Genomic DNA, 23,344 nt, shown 5'->3' with positions numbered 1-23,344 from the left:
ACACAGATTCCCAATTCGGGCATACAGAACATATAGCACGTTGCTGTAAGCAAGCACATTCTCATTCAAAGTTGCAAGTTACTATGTAGGAACAAGTTTGTATAGGTATTTCAAAGATGCCCAGAACTGAGCTAAACTTGGTGTGTCTCCAACTCCTAGAAATAACTTCATGCCCCATCTCCCTTACTTCCAGCTAGTAAGGATCACATAATTCCTAACAAAGTTTTGACACAGATTCCCAATTCGGGCATTCAGAACATATAGCACGTTGCTGTAAGCAAGCACATTCTCATTCAAAGTTGCAAGTTACTATGTAGGAACAAGTTTGTATAGGTATTTCAAAGATGCCCAGAACTGAGCTAAACTTGGTATGTGTCCAACTCCTAGAAATAACTTCATGCCCCATCTCCCTTACTTTCAGCTAGTAAGGATCACGTTATTCCTAACAAAGTTTTGACACAGATTGCCAATTCGGGCATTCAGAACATATAGCACGTTGCTGTAAGCAAGCACATTCTAATTCAATGTTGCAAGTTACTATGTAGGAACAAGTTTGTATAGGTATTTCAATGATGCCCAGAACTGAGCTAAACTTGGTATGTGTCCAACTCCTAGAAATAACTTCATGCCCCATCTCCCTTACTTCCAGCTAGTAAGGATCACGTAATTCCTAACAAAGTTTGGACACAGATTCCCAATTCGGGCATTCAGAACATATAGCTCGTTGCTGTAAGCAAGCACATTTTGATTCAAAGTTGCAAGTTACTATGTAGGAACAAGTTTGTATAGGTATTTCAAAGATGCCCAGAACTGAGCTAAACTTGGTATGTGTCCAACTCCTAGAAATAACTTCATGCCCCATCTCCCTTACTTCCAGCTAGTAAGGATCACATAATTCCTAACAAAGTTTTGACACAGATTCCCAATTCGGGCATTCAGAACATATAGCACGTTGCTGTAAGCAAGCACATTCTCATTCAAAGTTGCAAGTTACTATGTAGGAACAAGTTTGTATAGGTATTTCAAAGATGCCCAGAACTGAGCTAAACTTGGTATGTCTCCAACTCCAAGAAATAACTTCATGCCCCATCTCCCTTACTTTCAGCTAGTAAGGATCACGTAATTCCTAACAAAGTTTTGACACAGATTCCCAATTCGGGCATTCAGAACATATAGCACGTTGCTTTAAGCAAGCACATTCTAATTCAAAGTTGCAAGTTACTATGAAGGAACAAGTTTGTATAGGTATTTCAAAGATGCCCAGAACTGAGCTAAACTTGGTATGTGTCCAACTCCTAGAAGTAACTTCATGCCCCATCTCCCTTACTTCCAGCTAGTAAGGATCACGTAATTCCTAACAAAGTTGTGACACAGATTCCCAATTCGGGCATTCAGAACATATAGCACGTTGCTGTAAGCAAGCACATTTTGATTCAAAGTTGCAAGTTACTATGTCGGAACAAGTTTGTATAGGTATTTCAAAGATGCCCAGAACTGAGCTACACTTGGTGTGTCTCCAACTCCTAGAAATAACTTCATGCCCCATCTCCCTTACTTCCAGCTAGTAAGGATCACATAATTCCTAAAATTTTGACACAGATTCCCAATTCGGGCATTCAGAACATATAGCACGTTGCTGTAAGCAAGCACATTGTCATTCAAAGTTGCAAGTTACTATGTAGGAACAAGTTTGTATAGGTATTTCAAAGATGCCCAGAACTGAGCTAAACTTGGTATGTGTCCAACTCCTAGAAATAACTTCATGCCCCATCTCCCTTACTTCTAGCTAGTAAGGATCACATAATTCCTAACAAAGTTTGGACACAGATTCCCAATTCGGGCATTCTGAACATATAGCAAGTTGCTGTAAGCAAGCACATTCTCATTCAAAGTTGCAAGTTACTATGTAGGAACAAGTTTGTATAGGTATTTCAAAGATGCCCAGAACTGAGCTAAACTTGGTATGTGTCCAACTCCTAGAAATATCTTCATGCCCCATCTCCCTTACTTCCAGCTAGTAAGGATCACATAATTCCTAACAAAGTTTTGACACAGATTGCCAATTCGGGCATTCAGAACATATAACAGGTTGCTGTAAGCAAGCAGATTCTCATTCAAAGATGCAAGTTACTATGTAGGAACAAGTTTGTATAGGTATTTCAAAGATGCCCAGAACTGAGCTAAACTTGGTATGTGTCCAACTCCTAGAAATAACTTCATGCCCCATCTCCCTTACTTCCAGCTAGTAAGGATCACATAATTCCTAACAAAGTTTTGACACAGATTGCCAATTCGGGCATTCAGAACATATAGCACGTTGCTGTAAGCAAGCACATTCTCATTCAAAGATGCAAGTTACTATGTAGGAACAAGTTTGTATAGGTATTTCAAAGATGCCCAGAACTGAGCTAAACTTGGTATGTGTCCAACTCCCAGAAATAACTTCATGCCCCATCTCCCTTACTTCCAGCTAGTAAGGATCACATAATTCCTAACAAAGTTTTGACACAGATTGCCAATTCGGGCATTCAGAACATATAGCACGTTGCTGTAAGCAAGCACATTTTCATTCAAAGTTGCAAGTTACTATGTAGGAACAAGTTTGTATAGGTATTTCAAAGATGCCCAGAACTGAGCTAAACTTGGTATGTGTCCAACTCCTAGAAATAACTTCATGCCCCATCTCCCTTACTTCCAGCTAGTAAGGATCACATAATTCCTAACAAAGTTTTGACACAGATTGCCAATTCGGGCATTCAGAACACATAGCACGTTGCTGTAAGCAAGCACATTCTCATTCAAAGATGCAAGTTACTATGTAGTTACAAGTTTGTATAGGTATTTCAAAGATGCCCAGAACTGAGCTAAACTTGGTATGTGTCGAACTCCTAGAAATAACTTCATGCCCCATCTCCCTTACTTCCAGCTAGTAAGGATCACATAATTCCTAACAAAGTTTTGACACAGATTGCCAATTCCGGCATTCAGAACATATAGCACGTTGCTGTAAGCAAGCACATTCTCATTCAAAGATGCAAGTTACTATGTAGGAACAAGTTTCTATAGGTATTTCAAAGATGCACAGGACTGAGCTAAACTTGGTACGTGTCCAACTCCTAGAAATAACTTCATGCCCCATCTCCCTTACATCCAGCTAGTAAGGATCACATAATTCCTAACAAAGTTTTGACACAGATTCCCTATTCCGGCATTCAGAACATATAGCACGTTGCTGTAAGCAAGCACATTTTCATTCAAAGATGCAAGTTACTATGTAGGAACAAGTTAGTATAGGTATTTCAAAGATGCCCAGAACTGAGCTAAACTTGGTATGTGTCCAACTCCTAGAAATAACTTCATGCTGCATCTCCCTTACTTCCAGCTAGTAAGGATCACATAATTCCTAACAAAGTTTTGACACAGATTCCCAATTCGGGCATACAGAACATATAGCACGTTGCTGTAAGCAAGCACATTCTCATTCAAAGTTGCAAGTTACTATGTAGGAACAAGTTTGTATAGGTATTTCAAAGATGCCCAGAACTGAGCTAAACTTGGTGTGTCTCCAACTCCTAGAAATAACTTCATGCCCCATCTCCCTTACTTCCAGCTAGTAAGGATCACATAATTCCTAACAAAGTTTTGACACAGATTCCCAATTCGGGCATTCAGAACATATAGCACGTTGCTGTAAGCAAGCACATTCTCATTCAAAGTTGCAAGTTACTATGTAGGAACAAGTTTGTATAGGTATTTCAAAGATGCCCAGAACTGAGCTAAATTTGGTATGTGTCCAACTCCTAGAAATAATTTCATGCCCCATCTCACTTACTTCCAGCTAGTAAGGATCACATAATTCCTAACAAAGTTTTGACACAGATTCCCAATTCGGGCATTCAGAACATATAGCACGTTGCTGTAAGCAAGCACATTCTCATTCAAAGTTGCAAAATAGTATGTAGGAACAAGTTTATATAGGTATTTCAAAGATGCCCAGAACTGAGCTAAACTTGGTATGTGTCCAACTCCTAGAAATAACTTCATGCCCCATCTCCCTTACTTATAGCTAGTAAGGATCACATAATTCCTAACAAAGTTTTGACACAGATTCCCAATTCGGGCATTCAGAACATATAGCACGTTGCTGTAAGCAAGCACATTCTCATTCAAAGTTGCAAGTTACTATGTAGGAACAAGTTTGTATAGGTATTTCAAAGATGCCCAGAACTGAGCTAAACTAGGTATGTCTCCAACTCCAAGAAATAACTTCATGCCCCATCTCCCTTACTTTCAGCTAGTAAGGATCACGTAATTCCTAACAAAGTTTTGACACAGATTCCCAATTCGGGCATTCAGAACATATAGCACGTTGCTTTAAGCAAGCACATTCTAATTCAAAGTTGCAAGTTACTATGAAGGAACAAGTTTGTATAGGTATTTCAAAGATGCCCAGAACTGAGCTAAACTTGGTATGTGTCCAACTCCTAGAAATAACTTCATGCCCCATCTCCCTTACTTCCAGCTAGTAAGGATCACATAATTCCTAACAACGTTTTGACACAGATTCCCAATTCGGGCATTCAGAACATATAGCACGTTGCTGTAAGCAAGCACATTCTCATTCAAAGTTGCAAGTTACTATGTAGGAACAAGTTTGTATAGGTATTTCAAAGATGCCCAGAACTGAGCTAAACTTGGTATGTGTCCAACTCCTAGAAATAACTTCATGCCCCATCTCCCGTACTTCCAGCTAGTAAGGATCACATAATTCCTAACAAAGTTTTGACACAGATTCCCAATTAGGGCATTCAGAACATATAGCACGTTGCTGTAAGCAAGCACATTCTCATTCAAAGATGCAAGTTACTATGTAGGAACAAGTTTGTATAGGTATTTCAAAGATGCCCAGAACTGAGCTAAACTTGGTATGTGTCCAACTCCTAGAAATAACTTCATGCCCCATCTCCCTTACTTCCAGCTAGTAAGGATCACATAATTCCTAACAAAGTTTTGACACAGATTCCCAAATCGGGCATTCAGAACATATAGCACGTTGCTGCAAGCAAGAACATTCTCATTCAAAGTTGCAAGTTACTATGTAGGAACAAGTTTGTATAGGTATTTCAAAGATGCCCAGAACTGAGCTAAACTTGGTGTGTCTCCAACTCCTAGAAATAACTTCATGCCCCATCTCCCTTACTTCCAGCTAGTAAGGATCACATAATTCCTAACAAAGTTTTGACACAGATTCCCAAATCGGGCATTCAGAACATATAGCACGTTGCTGTAAGCAAGCACATTCTCATTCAAAGTTGCAAGTTACTATGTAGGAACAAGTTTGTATAGGTATTTCAAAGATGCCCAGAACTGAGCTAAACTTGGTATGTGTCCAACTCCTAGAAATAATTTCATGCCCCATCTCACTTACTTCCAGCTAGTAAGGATCACATAATTCCTAACAAAGTTTTGACACAGATTCCCAATTCGGGCATTCAGAACATATAGCACGTTGCTGTAAGCAAGCACATTCTCATTCAAAGTTGCAAGATAGTATGTAGGAACAAGTTTATATAGGTATTTCAAAGATGCCCAGAACTGAGCTAAACTTGGTATGTGTCCAACTCCTAGAAATAACTTCATGCCCCATCTCCCTTACTTCCAGGTAGTAAGGATCACATAATTCCTAACAAAGTTTTGACACAGATTCCCAATTCAGGCATTCAGAACATATAGCACGTTGCTGTAAGCAAGCACATTCTCATTCAAATTTGCAAGTTACTATGTAGGAACAAGTTTGTATAGGTATTTCAAAGATGCCCAGAACTGAGCTAAACTTGGTATGTGTCCAACTCCTAGAAATAACTTCATGCCCCATCTCCCTTACTTCCAGCTAGTAAGGATCACATAATTCCTAACAAAGTTTTGACACAGATTCCCTTTTCGGGCATTCAGAGCATATAGCACGTTGCTGTAAGCAAGCACATTCTCATTCAAAGTTGCAAGTTACTATGTAGGAACAAGTTTGTATAGGTATTTCTAAGATGCCCAGAACTGTGCTAAACTTCGTTTGTGTCCAACTCCTAGAAATACCTTCATCCCCCAACTCCCTTACTTCCAGCTAGTAAGGATCACATAATTCCTAACAAATTTTGACACAGATTCCCAATTCGGGCATTCAGAACATATAGCACGTTGCTGAAAGCAAGCACATTCTCATTCAAAGTTGCAAGTTAATATGTAGGAACAAGTTTGTATAGGTATTTCAAAGATGCCCAGAACTGAGCTAAACTTGGTATGTGTCCAACTCCTAGAAATAACTTCATGCCCCATCTCCCTTACTTCCAGCTAGTAAGGATCACATAATTCCTAACAAAGATTTCACACATATTCCCAATTCGGGCATTCAGAACATATAGCACGTTGCTGTAAGCAAGCACATTTTGATTCAAAGTTGCAAGTTACTATGTAGGAACAAGTTTGTATAGGTATTTCAAAGATGCCCAGAACTGAGCTAAACTTGGTATGTGTCCAACTCCTAGAAATAACTTCATGCCCCATCTCCCTTACTTCCAGCTAGTAAGGATCACATAATTCCTAACAAAGATTTGACACAGATTCCCAATTCGGGCATTCAGAACATATAGCACGTTGCTGTAAGCAAGCAGATTCTCATTCAAAGATGCAAGTTACTATGTAGGAACAAGTTTGTATAGGTATTTCAAAGATGCCCAGAACTGAGCTAAACTTGGTATGTGTCCAACTCCTAGAAATAACTTCATGCCCCATCTCCCTTACTTCCAGCTAGTAAGGATCACACAATTCCTAACAAAGGTTTGACACAGATTCCCAATTCGGGCATTCAGAACATATAGCACGTTGCTGTATGCAAGCACATTCTCATTCAAAGATGCAAGTTACTATGTAGGAACAAGTTTGTATAGGTATTTCAAAGATGCCCAGAACTGAGCTAAACTTGGTATGTGTCCAACTCCTAGAAATAACTTCATGCCCCATCTCCCTTACTTCCAGCTAGTAAGGATCACATAATTCCTAACAAAGTTTTGACACAGATTGCCAATTCAGGCATTCAGAACATATAGCACGTTGCTGTAAGCAAGCACGTTCTCATTCAACGATGCAAGTTACTATGTAGGAACAAGTTTGTATAGGTATTTCAAAGATGCCCAGAACTGAGCTAAACTTGGTATGTGTCCAACTCCTAGAAATAACTTCATGCCCCATCTCCCTTACTTCCAGCTAGTAAGGATCACATAATTCCTAACAAAGTTTTACACAGATTGCCAATTCGGGCATTCAGAACATATAGCACGTTGCTGTAAGCAAGCAGGTTCTCATTCAAAGATGCAAGTTACTATGTAGGAACAAGTTTGTATAGGTATTTCAAAGATGCCCAGAACTGAGCTAAACTTGGTATGTGTCCAACTCCTAGAAATAACTTCATGCCCCATCTCCCTTACTTCCAGCTAGTAAGGATCACACAATTCCTAACAAAGGTTTGACACAGATTCCCAATTCGGGCATTCAGAACATATAGCACGTTGCTGTATGCAAGCACATTCTCATTCAAAGATGCAAGTTACTATGTAGGAACAAGTTTGTATAGGTATTTCTAAGATGCCCAGAACTGAGCTAAACTTGGTATGTGTCCAACTCCTAGAAATAACTTCATGCCCCATCTCCCTTACTTCCAGCTAGTAAGGATCACACAATTCCTAACAAAGTTTTGACACAGATTCCCAATTCGGGCATTCAGAACATATAGCACGTTGCTGTAAGCAAGCACATTCTCATTCAAAGTTGCAAGTTACTATGTAGGAACAAGTTTGTATAGGTATTTCAAAGATGCCCAGAACTGAGCTAAACTTGGTATGTGTCCAACTCCTAGAAATAACTACATCCCCCATCTCCCTTACTTCCAGCTAGTAAGGATCACATAATTCCTAACAAAGTTTTGACACAGATTCCCAATTCGGGCATTCAGAACATATAGCACGTTGCTGTAAGCAAGTACATTTTCATTCAAAGTTGCAAGTTACTATGTAGGAAAAAGTTTGTATAGGTATTTCAAAGATGCCCAGAACTGAGCTAAACTTGGTATGTATCCAACTCCTAGAAATAACTTCATGCCCCATCTCCCTTACTTCCAGCTAGTAAGGATCACATAATTCCTAACAAAGTTTTGACACAGATTGCCAATTCGGGCATTCAGAACATATAGCACGTTTCTGTAAGCAAGCACATTTTCATTCAAAGTTGCAATTTACTATGTAGGAGCAAGTTTGTATAGGTATTTCAAAGATGCCCAGAACTGAGCTAAACTTGGTATGTGTCCAACTCCTAGAAATAACTTCATGCCCCATCTCCCTTACTTCCAGCTAGTAAGGATCACATAATTCCTAACAAAGTTTTGACACAGATTCCCAATTCGGGCATTCAGAACATATAGCACGTTGCTGTAAGCAAGCAGATTCTCATTCAAAGATGCAAGTTACTATGTAGGAACAAGTTTGTATAGGTATTTCAAAGATGCCCAGAACTGAGCTAAACTTGGTATGTGTCCAACTCCTAGAAATAACTTCATGCCCCATCTCCCTTACTTCCAGCTAGTAAGGATCACATAATTCCTAACAAAGTTTTGACACAGATGGCCAATTCGGGCATTCAGAACATAGAGCACGTTGCTGTAAGCAAGCAGATTCTCATTCAAAGATGCAAGTTACTATGTAGGAACAAGTTTGTATAGGTATTTCAAAGATGCCCAGAACTGAGCTAAACTTGGTATGTGTCCAACTCCTAGAAATAACTTCATGCTCCATCTCCCTTACTTCCAGCTAGTAAGGATCACATAATTCCTAACAAAGTTTTGACACAGATTCCCAAATCGGGCATTCAGAACATATAGCACGTTGCTGCAAGCAAGCACATTCTCATTCAAAGTTGCAAGTTACTATGTAGGAACAAGTTTGTATCGGTATTTCAAAGATGCCCAGAACTGAGCTAAACTTGGTATGTGTCCAACTCCTAGAAATAACTTCATGCCCCATCTCCCTTACTTCCAGCTAGTAAGGATCACATAATTCCTAACAAAGTTTTGACACAGATTCCCAATTCGGGCATTCAGAACATATAGCACGTTGCTGTAAGCAAGCACATTCTCATTCAAAGATGCAAGTTACTATGTAGGAACAAGTTTGTATAGGTATTTCAAAGATGCCCAGAACTGAGCTAAACTTGGTATGTGTCCAACTCCTAGGAATAACTTCATGCCCCATCTCCCTTACTTCCAGCTAGTAAGGATCACATAATTCCTAACAAAGTTTTGAAACAGATTGCCAATTCGGGCATTCAGAACATATAGCACGTTGCTGTAAGCAAGCACATTCTCATTCAAAGATGCAAGTTACTATGTAGGAACAAGTTTGTATAGGTATTTCAAAGATGCCCAGAACTGAGCTAAACTTGGTATGTGTCCAACTCCTAGAAATAACTTCATGCCCCATCTCCCTTACTTCCAGCTCGTAAGGATCACATAATTCCTAACAAAGTTTTGACACAGATTCCCAATTCGGGCATTCAGAACATATAGCACGTTGCTGTAAGCAAGCACCTTTTCATACAAAGTTGCAAGTTACTATGTAGGAACAAGTTTGTATAGGTATTTCAAAGATGCCCAGAACTGAGCTAAACTTGGTATGTGTCCAACTCCTAGAAATAACTTCATGCCCCATCTCCCTTACTTCCAGCTAGTAAGGATCACATAATTCCTAACAAAGTTTTGACACAGATTGCCAATTCGGGCATTCAGAACATATAGCACGTTGCTGTAAGCAAGCACATTCTCATTCAAAGATGCAAGTTACTATGTAGGAACAAGTTTGTATAGGTATTTCAAAGATGCCCAGAACTGAGCTAAACTTGGTATGTGTCCAACTCCTAGAAATAACTTCATGCTCCATCTCCTTTACTTCCAGCTAGTAAGGATCACATAATTCCTAACAAAGTTCTGACACAGATTCCCAATTCGGTCATTCAGAACATATAGCTCGTTGCTGTAAGCAAGCACATTCTCATTCAAAGTTGCAAGTTACTATGTAGGAACAAGTTTGTATAGGTATTTCAAAGATGCCCAGAACTGAGCTAAACTTGGTATGTGTCCAACTCCTAGAAATAACTTCATGCCCCATCTCCCTTACTTCCAGCTAGTAAGGATCACATAATTCCTAATAAAGTTTTGACACAGATTGCCAATTCGGGCATTCAGAACATATAGCACGTTGCTGTAAGCAAGCAGATTCTCATTCAAAGATGCAAGTTACTATGTAGGAACAAGTTTGTATAGGTATTTCAAAGATGCCCAGAACTGAGCTACACTTGGTATGTGTCCAACTCCAAGAAATAACTTCATGCCCCATCTCCCTTACTTCCAGCTAGTAAGGATCACATAATTCCTAACAAAGTTTTGACACAGATTCCCAATTCGGGCATTCAGAACATATAGCACGTTGCTGTAAGCAAGCAGATTCTCATTCAAAGATGCAAGTTACTATATAGGAACAAGTTTGTAAAGGTATTTCAAAGATGCCCAGAACTGAGCTAAACTTGGTATGTGTCCAACTCCTAGAAAAAACGTCATGCCCCATCTCCCTTACTTCCAGCTAGTAAGGATCACATAATTCCTAACAAAGTTTTGACACAGATTGCCAATTCGGGCATTCAGAACATATAGCACGTTGCTGTAAGCAAGCACATTCTCATTCAAAGATGCAAGTTACTATGTAGGAACAAGTTTGTATAGGTATTTCAAAGATGCCCAGAACTGAGCTAAACTTGGTATGTGTCCAACTCCTAGAAATAACTTCATGCCCCATCTCCCTTACTTCCAGCTAGTAAGGATCACATAATTCCTAACAAAGTTTTGACACAGATTCCCAATTCGCGCATTCAGAACATATAGCACGTTGCTGTAAGCAAGCACATTCTCATTCAAAGTTGCAAGTTACTATGTAGGAACAAGTTTGTATAGGTATTTCAAAGATGCCCAGAACTGAGCTAAACTTGGTATGTGTCCAACTCCTAGAAATAACTTCATGCCCCATCTCCCTTACTTCCAGCTAGTAAGGATCACATAATTCCTAACAAAGTTTTGACACAGATTGCCAATTCGGGCATTCAGAACATATAGCACGTTGCTGTAAGCAAGCACATTCTCATTCAAAGATGCAAGTTACTATGTAGGAACAAGTTTGTATAGGTATTTCCAAGATGCCCAGAACTAAGCTAAACTTGGTATGTGTCCAACTCCTAGAAATAACTTCATGCCCCATCTCCCTTACTTCCAGCTAGTAAGGATTACATAATTCCTAACAAAGTTTTGACACAGCTTCCCAAATCGGGCATTCAGAACATATAGCACGTTGCTGCAAGCAAGCACATTCTCATTCAAAGTTGCAAGTTACTATGTAGGAACAAGTTTGTATAGGTATTTCAAAGATGCCCAGAACTGAGCTAAACTTGGTGTGTGTCCAACTCCTAGAAATAACTTCATGCCCCATCTCCCTTACTTCCAGCTAGTAAGGATCACATAATTCCTAACAAAGTTTTGACACAGATTCCCAATTCGGGCATTCAGAACATATAGCACGTTGCTGTAAGCAAGCACATTTTCATTCAAAGTTGCAAGTTACTATGTAGGAACAAGTTTGTGTAGGTATTTCAAAGATGCCCAGAACTGAGCTAAACTTGGTATGTGTCCAACTCCTAGAAATAACTTCATGCCCCATCTCCCTTACTTCCAGCTAGTAAGGATCACATAATTCCTAACAAAGTTTTGACACAGATTGCCAATTCGGGCATTCAGAACATATAGCACGTTGCTGTAAGCAAGCAGATTCTCATTCAAAGATGCAAGTTACTATGTAGGAACAAGTTTGTATAGGTATTTCAAAGATGCCCAGAACTGAGCTAAACTTGGTATGTGTCCAACTCCTAGAAATAACTTCGTGCCCCATCTCCCTTACTTCCAGCTAGTAAGGATCACATAATTCCTAACAAAGTTCTGACACAGATTGCCATTTCGGGAATTCAGAACATATAGCACGTTGCTGTAAGCAAGCACATTCTCATTCAAAGTTGCAAGTTACTATGTAGGAACAAGTTTGTATAGGTATTTCAAAGATGCCCAGAACTGAGCTAAACTTTGTATGTGTCCAACTCCTAGAAATAACTTCATGCCCCATCTCCCTTACTTCCAGCTAGTAAGGATCACACAATTCCTAACAAAGTTTTGACACAGATTGCCAATTCGGGCATTCAGAACATATAGCACGTTGCTGTAAGCAAGCACATTCTCATTCAAAGATGCAAGTTACTATGTAGGAACAAGTTTGTATAGGTATTTCAAAGATGCCCAGAACTGAGCTAAACTTGGTACGTTTCCAACTCCTAGAAATAACTTCATGCCCCATCTCCCTTACTTCCAGCTAGTAAGGATCACATAATTCCTAACAAAGTTTTGACACAGATTGCCAATTCCGGCATTCAGAACATATAGCACGTTGCTGTAAGCAAGCACATTCTCATTCAAAGATGCAAGTTACTATGTAGGAACAATTTTGTATAGGTATTTCAAAGATGCACAGGACTGAGCTAAACTTGGTACGTGTCCAACTCCTAGAAATAACTTCATGCCCCATCTCCCTTACATCCAGCTAGTAAGGATCACATAATTCCTAACAAAGTTTTGACACAGTTTCCCTATTCCGGCATTCAGAACATATAGCACGTTGCTGTAAGCAAGCACATTTTCATTCAAAGATGCAAGTTACTATGTAGGAACAAGTTTGTATAGGTATTTCAAAGATGCCCAGAACTGAGCCAAACTTAGTATGTGTCCAACTCCTAGAAATAACTTCATGCCCCATTTCCCTTACTTCCAGCTAGTAAGGATCACATAATTCCTAACAAAGGTTTGACACAGATTCCCAATTCGGGCATTCAGAACATATAGCACGTTGCTGTAAGAAAGCACATTTTCATTCAAAGTTGCAAGTTACTATGTAGGAACAAGTTTGTATAGGTATTTCAAAGATGCCCAGAACTGAGCTAAACTTGGTATGTGTCCAACTCCTAGAAATAACTTCATGCCCCATCTCCCTTACTTCCAGCTAGTAAGGATCACATAATTCCTAACAAAGTTTTGACACAGATTCCCTTTTCGGGCATTCAGAGCATATAGCACGTTGCTGTAAGCAAGCACATTCTCATTCAAAGTTGCAAGTTACTATGTAGGAACAAGTTTGTATAGGTATTTCTAAGATGCCCAGAACTGTGCTAAACTTCGTGTGTGTCCAACTCCTAGAAATACCTTCATCCCCCAACTCCCTTACTTCCAGCTAGTAAGGATCACATAATTCCTAACAAATTTTGACACAGATTCCCAATTCGGGCATTCAGAATATATAGCACGTTGCTGAAAGCAAGCACATTCTCATTCAAAGTTGCATGTTAATATGTAGGAACAAGTTTGTATAGGTATTTCAAAGATGCCCAGAACTGAGCTAAACTTGGTATGTGTCCAACTCCTAGAAATAACTTCATGCCCCATCTCCCTTACTTCCAGCTAGTAAGGATCACATAATACCTAACAAAGATTTCACACATATTCCCAATTCGGACATTCAGAACATATAGCACGTTGCTGTAAGCAAGCACATTCTCATTCAAAGATGCAAGTTACTATGTAGGAACAAGTTAGTATAGGTATTTCAAAGATGCCCAGAACTGAGCTAAACTTGGTATGTGTCCAACTCCTAGAAATAACTTCATGCCGCATCTCCCTTACTTCCACCTAGTAAGGATCACATAATTCCTAACAAAGTTTTGACACAGATTCCCAATTCGGGCATACAGAACATATAGCACGTTGCTGTAAGCAAGCACATTCTCATTCAAAGTTGCAAGTTACTATGTAGGAACAAGTTTGTATAGGTATTTAAATGATGCCCAGAACTGAGCTAAACTTGGTGTGTCTCCAACTCCTTGAAATAACTTCATGCCCCATCTCCCTTACTTCCAGCTAGTAAGGATAACATAATTCCTAACAAAGTTTTGACACAGATTCCCAATTCGGGCATTCAGAACATATAGCACGTTGCTGTAAGCAAGCACATTCTCATTCAAAGATGCAAGTTACTATGTAGGAACAAGTTTGTATAGGTATTTCAAAGATGCCCAGAACTGAGCTAAACTTGGTATGTGTCCAACTCCTAGAAATACCTTCATGCCCCAACTCCCTTACTTCCATCTAGTAAGGATCACATAATTCCTAACAAAGTTTTGGCACAGATTCCCAATTCGGGCATTCAGAACATACAGCACGTTGCTGTAAGCAAGCAGATTCTCATTCAAAGATGCAAGTTACTATGTAGGAACAAGTTTGTATAGGTATTTCAAAGATGCCCAGAACTGAGCTAAACGTTGTATGTCTCCAACTCCTAGAAATAACTTCATGCCCCATCTCCCTTACTTCCAGCTAGTAAGGATCACATAATTCCTAACAAAGTTTTGACACAGATTCCCAATTCGGGCATTCAGAACATATAGCACGTTGCTGTAAGCAAGCACATTCTCATTCAAAGTTGCAAGTTACTATGTAGGAACAAGTTTGTATAGGTATTTCAAAGATGCCCAGAACTGAGCTAAACTTGGTATGTGTCCAACTCCAAGAAATAACTTCATGCCCCATCTCCCTTACTTCCAGCTAGTAAGGATCACATAATTCCTAACAAAGTTTTGACACAGATTCCCAATTCGGGCATTCAGAACATATAGCACGTTGCTGTAAGCAAGCACATTTTCATTCAAAGTTGCAAGTTACTATGTAGGAACAAGTTTGCATAGGTATTTCAAAGATGCCCAGAACTGAGCTAAACTTGGTATGTGTCCAACTCCTAGAAATAACTTCATGCCCCATCTCCCTTACTTCCAGCTAGTAAGGATCACATAATTCCTAACAAAGTTTTGACACAGATTCCCAATTCGGGCATTCAGAACATATAGCACGTTGCTGTAAGCAAGCACATTTTCATTCAAAGTTGCAAGTTACTATGTAGGAACAAGTTTGTATAGGTATTTCAAAGATGCCCAGAACTGAGCTAAACTTGGTATGTGTCCAACTTCTAGAAATAACTTCATGCCCCATCTCCCTTACTTCCAGCTAGTAAGGATCACATAATTCCTAACAAAGTTTTGACACAGATTCCCAATTCGGGCATTCAGAACATATAGCACGCTGCTGTAAGCAAGCACATTCTCATTCAAAGTTGCAAGTTACTATGTAGGAACAAGTTTGTATAGGTATTTCAAAGATGCCCAGAACTGAGCTAAACTTGGTATGTGTCCAACTCCTAGAAATAACTTCATGCCCCATCTCCCTTACTTCCAGCTAGTAAGGATCACATAATTCCTAACAAAGTTTTGACACAGATTCCCAATTCGGGCATTCAGAACATATAGCACGCTGCTGTAAGCAAGCACATTCTCATTCAAAGTTGCAAGTTACTATGTAGGAACAAGTTTGTATAGGTATTTCAAAGATGCCCAGAACTGAGCTAAACTTGGTATGTGTCCAACTCCTAGAAATATCTTCATGCCCCATCTCCCTTACTTCCAGCTAGTAAGGATCACATAATTCCTAACAAAGTTTTGACACAGATTGCCAATTCGGGCATTCAGAACATATAGCACGCTGCTGTAAGCAAGCACATTCTCATTCAAAGTTGCAAGTTACTATGTAGGAACAAGTTTGTATAGGTATTTCAAAGATGCCCAGAACTGAGCTAAACTTGGTATGTGTCCAACTCCTAGAAATATCTTCATGCCCCATCTCCCTTACTTCCAGCTAGTAAGGATCACATAATTCCTAACAAAGTTTTGACACAGATTGCCAATTCGGGCATTCAGAACATATAGCACGTTGCTGTAAGCAAGCAGATTCTCATTCAAAGATGCAAGTTACTATGTAGGAACAAGTTTGTATAGGTATTTCAAAGATGCCCAGAACTGAGCTAAACTTGGGATGTGTCCAACTCCTAGAAATACCTTCATGCCCCAACTCCCTTACTTCCATCTAGTAAGGATCACATAATTCCTAACAAAGTTTTGGCACAGATTCCCAATTCGGGCATTCAGAACATACAGCACGTTGCTGTAAGCAAGCAGATTCTCATTCAAAGATGCAAGTTACTATGTAGGAACAAGTTTGTATAGGTATTTCAAAGATGCCCAGAACTGAGCTAAACGTTGTATGTCTCCAACTCCTAGAAATAACTTCATGCCCCATCTCCCTTACTTCCAGCTAGTAAGGATCACATAATTCCTAACAAAGTTTTGACACAGATTCCCAATTCGGGCATTCAGAACATATAGCACGTTGCTGTAAGCAAGCACATTCTCATTCAAAGTTGCAAGTTACTATGTAGGAACAAGTTTGTATAGGTATTTCAAAGATGCCCAGAACTGAGCTAAACTTGGTATGTGTCCAACTCCAAGAAATAACTTCATGCCCCATCTCCCTTACTTCCAGCTAGTAAGGATCACATAATTCCTAACAAAGTTTTGACACAGATTCCCAATTCGGGCATTCAGAACATATAGCACGTTGCTGTAAGCAAGCACATTTTCATTCAAAGTTGCAAGTTACTATGTAGGAACAAGTTTGCATAGGTATTTCAAAGATGCCCAGAACTGAGCTAAACTTGGTATGTGTCCAACTCCTAGAAATAACTTCATGCCCCATCTCCCTTACTTCCAGCTAGTAAGGATCACATAATTCCTAACAAAGTTTTGACACAGATTCCCAATTCGGGCATTCAGAACATATAGCACGTTGCTGTAAGCAAGCACATTTTCATTCAAAGTTGCAAGTTACTATGTAGGAACAAGTTTGTATAGGTATTTCAAAGATGCCCAGAACTGAGCTAAACTTGGTATGTGTCCAACTTCTAGAAATAACTTCATGCCCCATCTCCCTTACTTCCAGCTAGTAAGGATCACATAATTCCTAACAAAGTTTTGACACAGATTCCCAATTCGGGCATTCAGAACATATAGCACGCTGCTGTAAGCAAGCACATTCTCATTCAAAGTTGCAAGTTACTATGTAGGAACAAGTTTGTATAGGTATTTCAAAGATGCCCAGAACTGAGCTAAACTTGGTATGTGTCCAACTCCTAGAAATAACTTCATGCCCCATCTCCCTTACTTCCAGCTAGTAAGGATCACATAATTCCTAACAAAGTTTTGACACAGATTCCCAATTCGGGCATTCAGAACATATAGCACGCTGCTGTAAGCAAGCACATTCTCATTCAAAGTTGCAAGTTACTATGTAGGAACAAGTTTGTATAGGTATTTCAAAGATGCCCAGAACTGAGCTAAACTTGGTATGTGTCCAACTCCTAGAAATATCTTCATGCCCCATCTCCCTTACTTCCAGCTAGTAAGGATCACATAATTCCTAACAAAGTTTTGACACAGATTGCCAATTCGGGCATTCAGAACATATAGCACGCTGCTGTAAGCAAGCACATTCTCATTCAAAGTTGCAAGTTACTATGTAGGAACAAGTTTGTATAGGTATTTCAAAGATGCCCAGAACTGAGCTAAACTTGGTATGTGTCCAACTCCTAGAAATATCTTCATGCCCCATCTCCCTTACTTCCAGCTAGTAAGGATCACATAATTCCTAACAAAGTTTTGACACAGATTGCCAATTCGGGCATTCAGAACATATAGCACGTTGCTGTAAGCAAGCAGATTCTCATTCAAAGATGCAAGTTACTATGTAGGAACAAGTTTGTATAGGTATTTCAAAGATGCCCAGAACTGAGCTAAACTTGGGATGTGTCCAACTCCTAGAAATAACTTCATGCCCCATCTCCCTTACTTCCAGCTAGTAAGGATCACATAATTCCTAACAAAGTTTTGACACAGATGACCAATTCGGGCATTCAGAACATATAGCACGTTGCTGTAAGCAAGCACATTCTCATTCAAAGATGCAAGTTACTATGTAGGAACAAGTTTGTATAGGTATTTCAAAGATGCCCAGAACTGAGCTAAACTTGGTATGTGTCCAACTCCTAGAAATAACTTCATGCCCCATCTCCCTTACTTCCAGCTAGTAAGGATCACATAATTCCTAACAAAGTTTTGACACAGATTCCCAATTCGGGCATTCAGAACATATAGCACGTTGCTGGAAGCAAGCACATTTTCATTCAAAGTTGCAAGTTACTATGTGGGAACAAGTTTGTATAGGTATTTCAAAGATGCCCAGAACTGAGCTAAACTTGGTATGTGTCCAACTCCTAGAAATAACTTCATGCCCCATCTCCCTTAATTCCAGCTAGTAAGGATCACATAATTCCTAACAAAGTTTTGACACAGATTGCCAATTCGGGCATTCAGAACATATAGCACGTTGCTGTAAGCAAGCACATTCTCATTCAAAGATGCAAGTTACTATGTAGGAACAAGTTTGTATAGGTATTTCAAAGATGCCCAGGACTGAGCTAAACTTGGTATGTGTCCAACTCCTAGAAATAACTTCATGCCCCATCTCCCTTACTTCCAGCTAGTAAGGATCACATAATTCCTAACAAAGTTTTGTCACAGATTGCCAATTCCGGCATTCAGAACATATAGCACGTTGCTGTAAGCAAGCACATTCTCATTCAAAGATGCAAGTTACTATGTAGGAACAAGTTTGTATAGGTATTTCAAAGATGCACAGGACTGAGCTAAACTTGGTATGTGTCCAACTCCTAGAAATAACTTCATGCCCCATCTCCCTTACATCCAGCTAGTAAGGATCACATAATTCCTAACAAAGTTTGGACACAGATTCCCAATTCGGGCATTCAGAACATATAGCACGTTGCTGTAAGCAAGCACATTTTCATTCAAAGTTGCAAGTTACTATGTAGGAACAAGTTTGTATAGGTATATCAAAGATGCCCAGAAATGAGCTAAACTTGGTATGTGTCCAACTCCTAGAAATAACTTCATGCCCCATCTCCCTTACTTCCAGCTAGTAAGGATCACATAATTCCTAACAAAGTTTTGACACAGATTCCCAATTCGGGCATTCAGAACATATAGCACGTTGCTGTAAGCAAGCAGGTTCTCATTCAAAGATGCAAGTTACTATGTAGGAACAAGTTTGTATAGGTATTTCAAAGATGTCCAGAACTGAGCTAAACTTGGTATGTGTCCAACTCCTAGAAATAACTTCATGCCCCATCTCCCTTACTTCCAGCTAGTAAGGATCACATAATTCCTAACAAAGTTTTGACACAGATTGCCAATTCGGGCATTCAGAACATATAGCACGTTGCTGTAAGCAAGCAGATTCTCATTCAAAGATGCAAGTTACTGTGTAGGAACAAGTTTGTATAGGTATTTCAAAAATGCACAGAACTGAGCTAAACTTGGTATGTGTCCAACTCCTAGAAATAACTTCATGCCCATCTCCCTTACTTCCAGCTAGTAAGGATCACATAATTCCTAACAAAGTTTTGACACAGATTCCCAATTTGGGCATTCAGAACATATAGCACGTTGCTGTAAGCAAGCACATTTTCATTCAAAGTTGCAAGTTACTATGTAGGAACAAGTTTGTATAGGTATTTCAAAGATGCCCAGAACTGAGCTAAACTTGGTATGTGTCCAACTCCTAGAAATAACTTCATGCCCCATCTCCCTTACTTCCAGCTAGTAAGGATCACATAATTCCTAACAAAGTTTTGACACAGATTCCCAATTCGGGCATTCAGAACATATAGCACGTTGCTGTAAGCAAGCACATTTTCATTCAAAGTTGCAAGTTACTATGTAGGAACAAGTTTGTATAGGTATTTCAAAGATGCCCAGAACTGAGCTAAACTTGGTATGTGTCCAACTCCTAGAAATAACTTCATGCCCCATCTCCCTTACTTCCAGCTAGTAAGGATCACATAATTCCTAACAAAGTTTTGACACAGATTCCCAATTCGGGCATTCAGAACATATAGCACGTTGCTGTAAGCAAGCAGATTCTCATTCAAAGATGCAAGTTACTATGTAGGAACAAGTTTGTATAGGTATTTCAAAGATGCCCAGAACTGAGCTAAACTTGGTATGTGTCCAACTCCTAGAAATAACTTCATGCCCCATCTCCCTTACTTCCAGCTAGTAAGGATCACATAATTCCTAACAAAGTTTTAACACAGATTGCCAATTCGGGCATTCAGAACATATAGCACGTTGCTGTAAGCAAGCACATTCTCATTCAAAGATGCAAGTTACTATGTAGGAACAAGTTTGTATAGGTATTTCAAAGTTGCCCAGAACAGAGCTAAACTTGGTATGTGTCCAACTCCTAGAAATAACTTCATGCTCCATCTCCCTTACTTCCAGCTAGTAAGGATCACATAATTCCTAACAAAGTTTTGACACAGATTCCCAATTCGGGCATTCAGAACATATAGCACGCTGCTGTAATCAAGCACATTCTCATTCAAAGTTGCAAGTTACTATGTAGGAACAAGTTTGTATAGGTATTTCAAAGATGCCCAGAACTGAGCTAAACTTGGTATGTGTCCAACTCCTAGAAATATCTTCATGCCCCATCTCCCTTACTTCCAGCTAGTAAGGATCACATAATTCCTAACAAAGTTTTGACACAGATTGCCAATTCGGGCATTCAGAACATGTAGCACATTGCTGTAAGCAAGCAGATTCTCATTCAAAGATGCAAGTTACTATGTAGGAACAAGTTTGTATAGGTATTTCAAAGATGCCCAGAACTGAGCTAAACTTGGTATGTGTCCAACTCCTAGAAATAACTTCATGCCCCATCTCCCTTACTTCCAGCTAGTAAGGATCACATAATTCCTAACAAAGTTTTGACACAGATTCCCTATTCCGGCATTCAGAACATATAGCACGTTGCTGTAAGCAAGCACATTTTCATTCAAAGATGCAAGTTACTATGTAGGAACAAGTTTGTATAGGTATTTCAAAGATGCCCAGGACTGAGCTAAACTTGGTATGTGTCCAACTCCTAGAAATAACTTCATGCCCCATCTCCCTTACTTCCAGCTAGAAAGGATCACATAATTCCTAACAAAGGTTTGACACAGATTCCCAATTCGGGCATTCAGAACATATAGCACGTTGCTGTAAGCAAGCACATTTTCATTCAAAGTTGCAAGTTACTATGTAGGAACAAGTTTGTATAGGTATTTCAAAGATGCCCAGAACTGAGCTAAACTTGGTATGTGTCCAACTCCTAGAAATAACTTCATGCCCCATCTCCCTTACTTCCAGCTAGTAAGGATCACATAATTCCTAACAAAGTTTTGACACAGATTCCCAATTCGGGCATTCAGAACATATAGCACGTTGCTGTAAGCAAGCACATTCTCATTCAAAGTTGCAAGTTACTATGTAGGAACAAGTTTGTATAGGTATTTCAAAGATGCCCAGAACTGAGCTAAACTTGGTATGTGTCCAACTCCTAGAAATATCTTCATGCCCCATCTCCCTTACTTCCAGCTAGTAAGGATCACATAATTCCTAACAAAGTTTTGACACAGATTCCCAATTCGGGCATTCAGAACATATAGCACGTTGCTGTAAGCAAGCAGATTCTCATTCAAAGATGCAAGTTACTATGTAGGAACAAGTTTGTATAGGTATTTCAAAGATGCCCAGAACTGAGCTAACCTTGGTATGTGTCCAACTCCTAGAAATAACTTCATGCCCCATCTCCCTTACTTCCAGCTAGTAAGGATCACATAATTCCTAACAAAGTTTTGACACAGATTGCCAATTCGGGCATTCAGAACATATAGCACGTTGCTGTAAGCAAGCACATTCTCATTCAAAGATGCAAGTTACTATGTAGGAACAAGTTTGTATAGGTATTTCAAAGATGCCCAGAACTGAACTAAACTTGGTATGTGTCCAACTCCTAGAAATAACTTCATGCCCCATCTCCCTTAATTCCAGCTAGTAAGGATCACATAATTCCTAACAAAGTTTTGACACAGATTCCCAATTCGGGCATTCAGAACATATAGCACGTTGCTGTAAGCAAGCACATTTTCATTCAAAGTTGCAAGTTACTATGTAGGAACAAGTTTGTATAGGTATTTCAAAGATGCCCAGAACTGAGCTAAACTTGGTATGTGTCCAACTCCTAGAAATAACTTCATGCCCCATCTCCCTTACTTCCAGCTAGTAAGGATCACATAATTCCTAACAAAGTTTTGACACAGATTCCCAATTCGGGCATTCAGAACATATAGCACGTTGCTGTAAGCAAGCAGATTCTCATTCAAAGATGCAAGTTACTATGTAGGAACAAGTTTGTATAGGTATTTCAAAGATGCCCAGAACTGAGCTAAACTTGGTATGTGTCCAACTCCTTGAAATAACTTCATGCCCCATCTCCCTTACTTCCAGCTAGTAAGGATCACATAATTCCTAACAAAGTTTTGACACAGATTGCCAATACGGGCATTCAGAACATATAGCACGTTGCTGTAAGCAAGCACATTCTCATTCAAAGATGCAAGTTACTATGTAGGAACAAGTTTGTATAGGTATTTCAAAGATGCCCAGAACTGAGCTAAACTTGGTATGTGTCCAACTCCTAGAAATAACTTCAAGCTCCATCTCCCTTACTTCCAGCTAGTAAGGTTCACATAATTCCTAACAAAGTTTTGCCACAGATTCCCAAATCGGGCATTCAGAACATATAACACGTTGCTGCAAGCAAGCACATTCTCATTCAAACTTGCAAGTTACTATGTAGGAACAAGTTTGTATAGGTATTTCAAAGATGCCCAGAACTGAGCTAAACTTGGTATGTGTCCAACTCCTAGAAATAACTTCATGCCCCATCTCCCTTACTTCCAGCTAGTAAGGATCACATAATTCCTAACAAAGTTTTGACACAGATTCCCAATTCGGGCATTCAGAACATATAGCACGTTGCTGTAAGCAAGCACATTCTCATTCAAAGTTGCAAGTTACTATGTAGGAACAAGTTTGTATAGGTATTTCAAAGATGCCCAGAACTGAGCTAAACTTGGTATGTGTCCAACTCCTAGAAATAACTTCATGCCCCATCTCCCTTACTTCCAGCTAGTAAGGATCACATAATTCCTAACAAAGTGTTGTAACAGATTGCCAATTCGGGCATTCAGAACATATAGCACGTTGCTGTAAGCAAGCAGATTCTCATTCAAATATGCAAGTTACTATGTAGGAACAA

This window comes from Diceros bicornis, chromosome 12 (genome assembly GCF_020826845.1).
Source record: "Diceros bicornis minor isolate mBicDic1 chromosome 12, mDicBic1.mat.cur, whole genome shotgun sequence".
Lineage (NCBI taxonomy): Eukaryota > Metazoa > Chordata > Mammalia > Perissodactyla > Rhinocerotidae > Diceros > Diceros bicornis.
Note: the sequence above shows the minus strand (reverse complement) of the source record.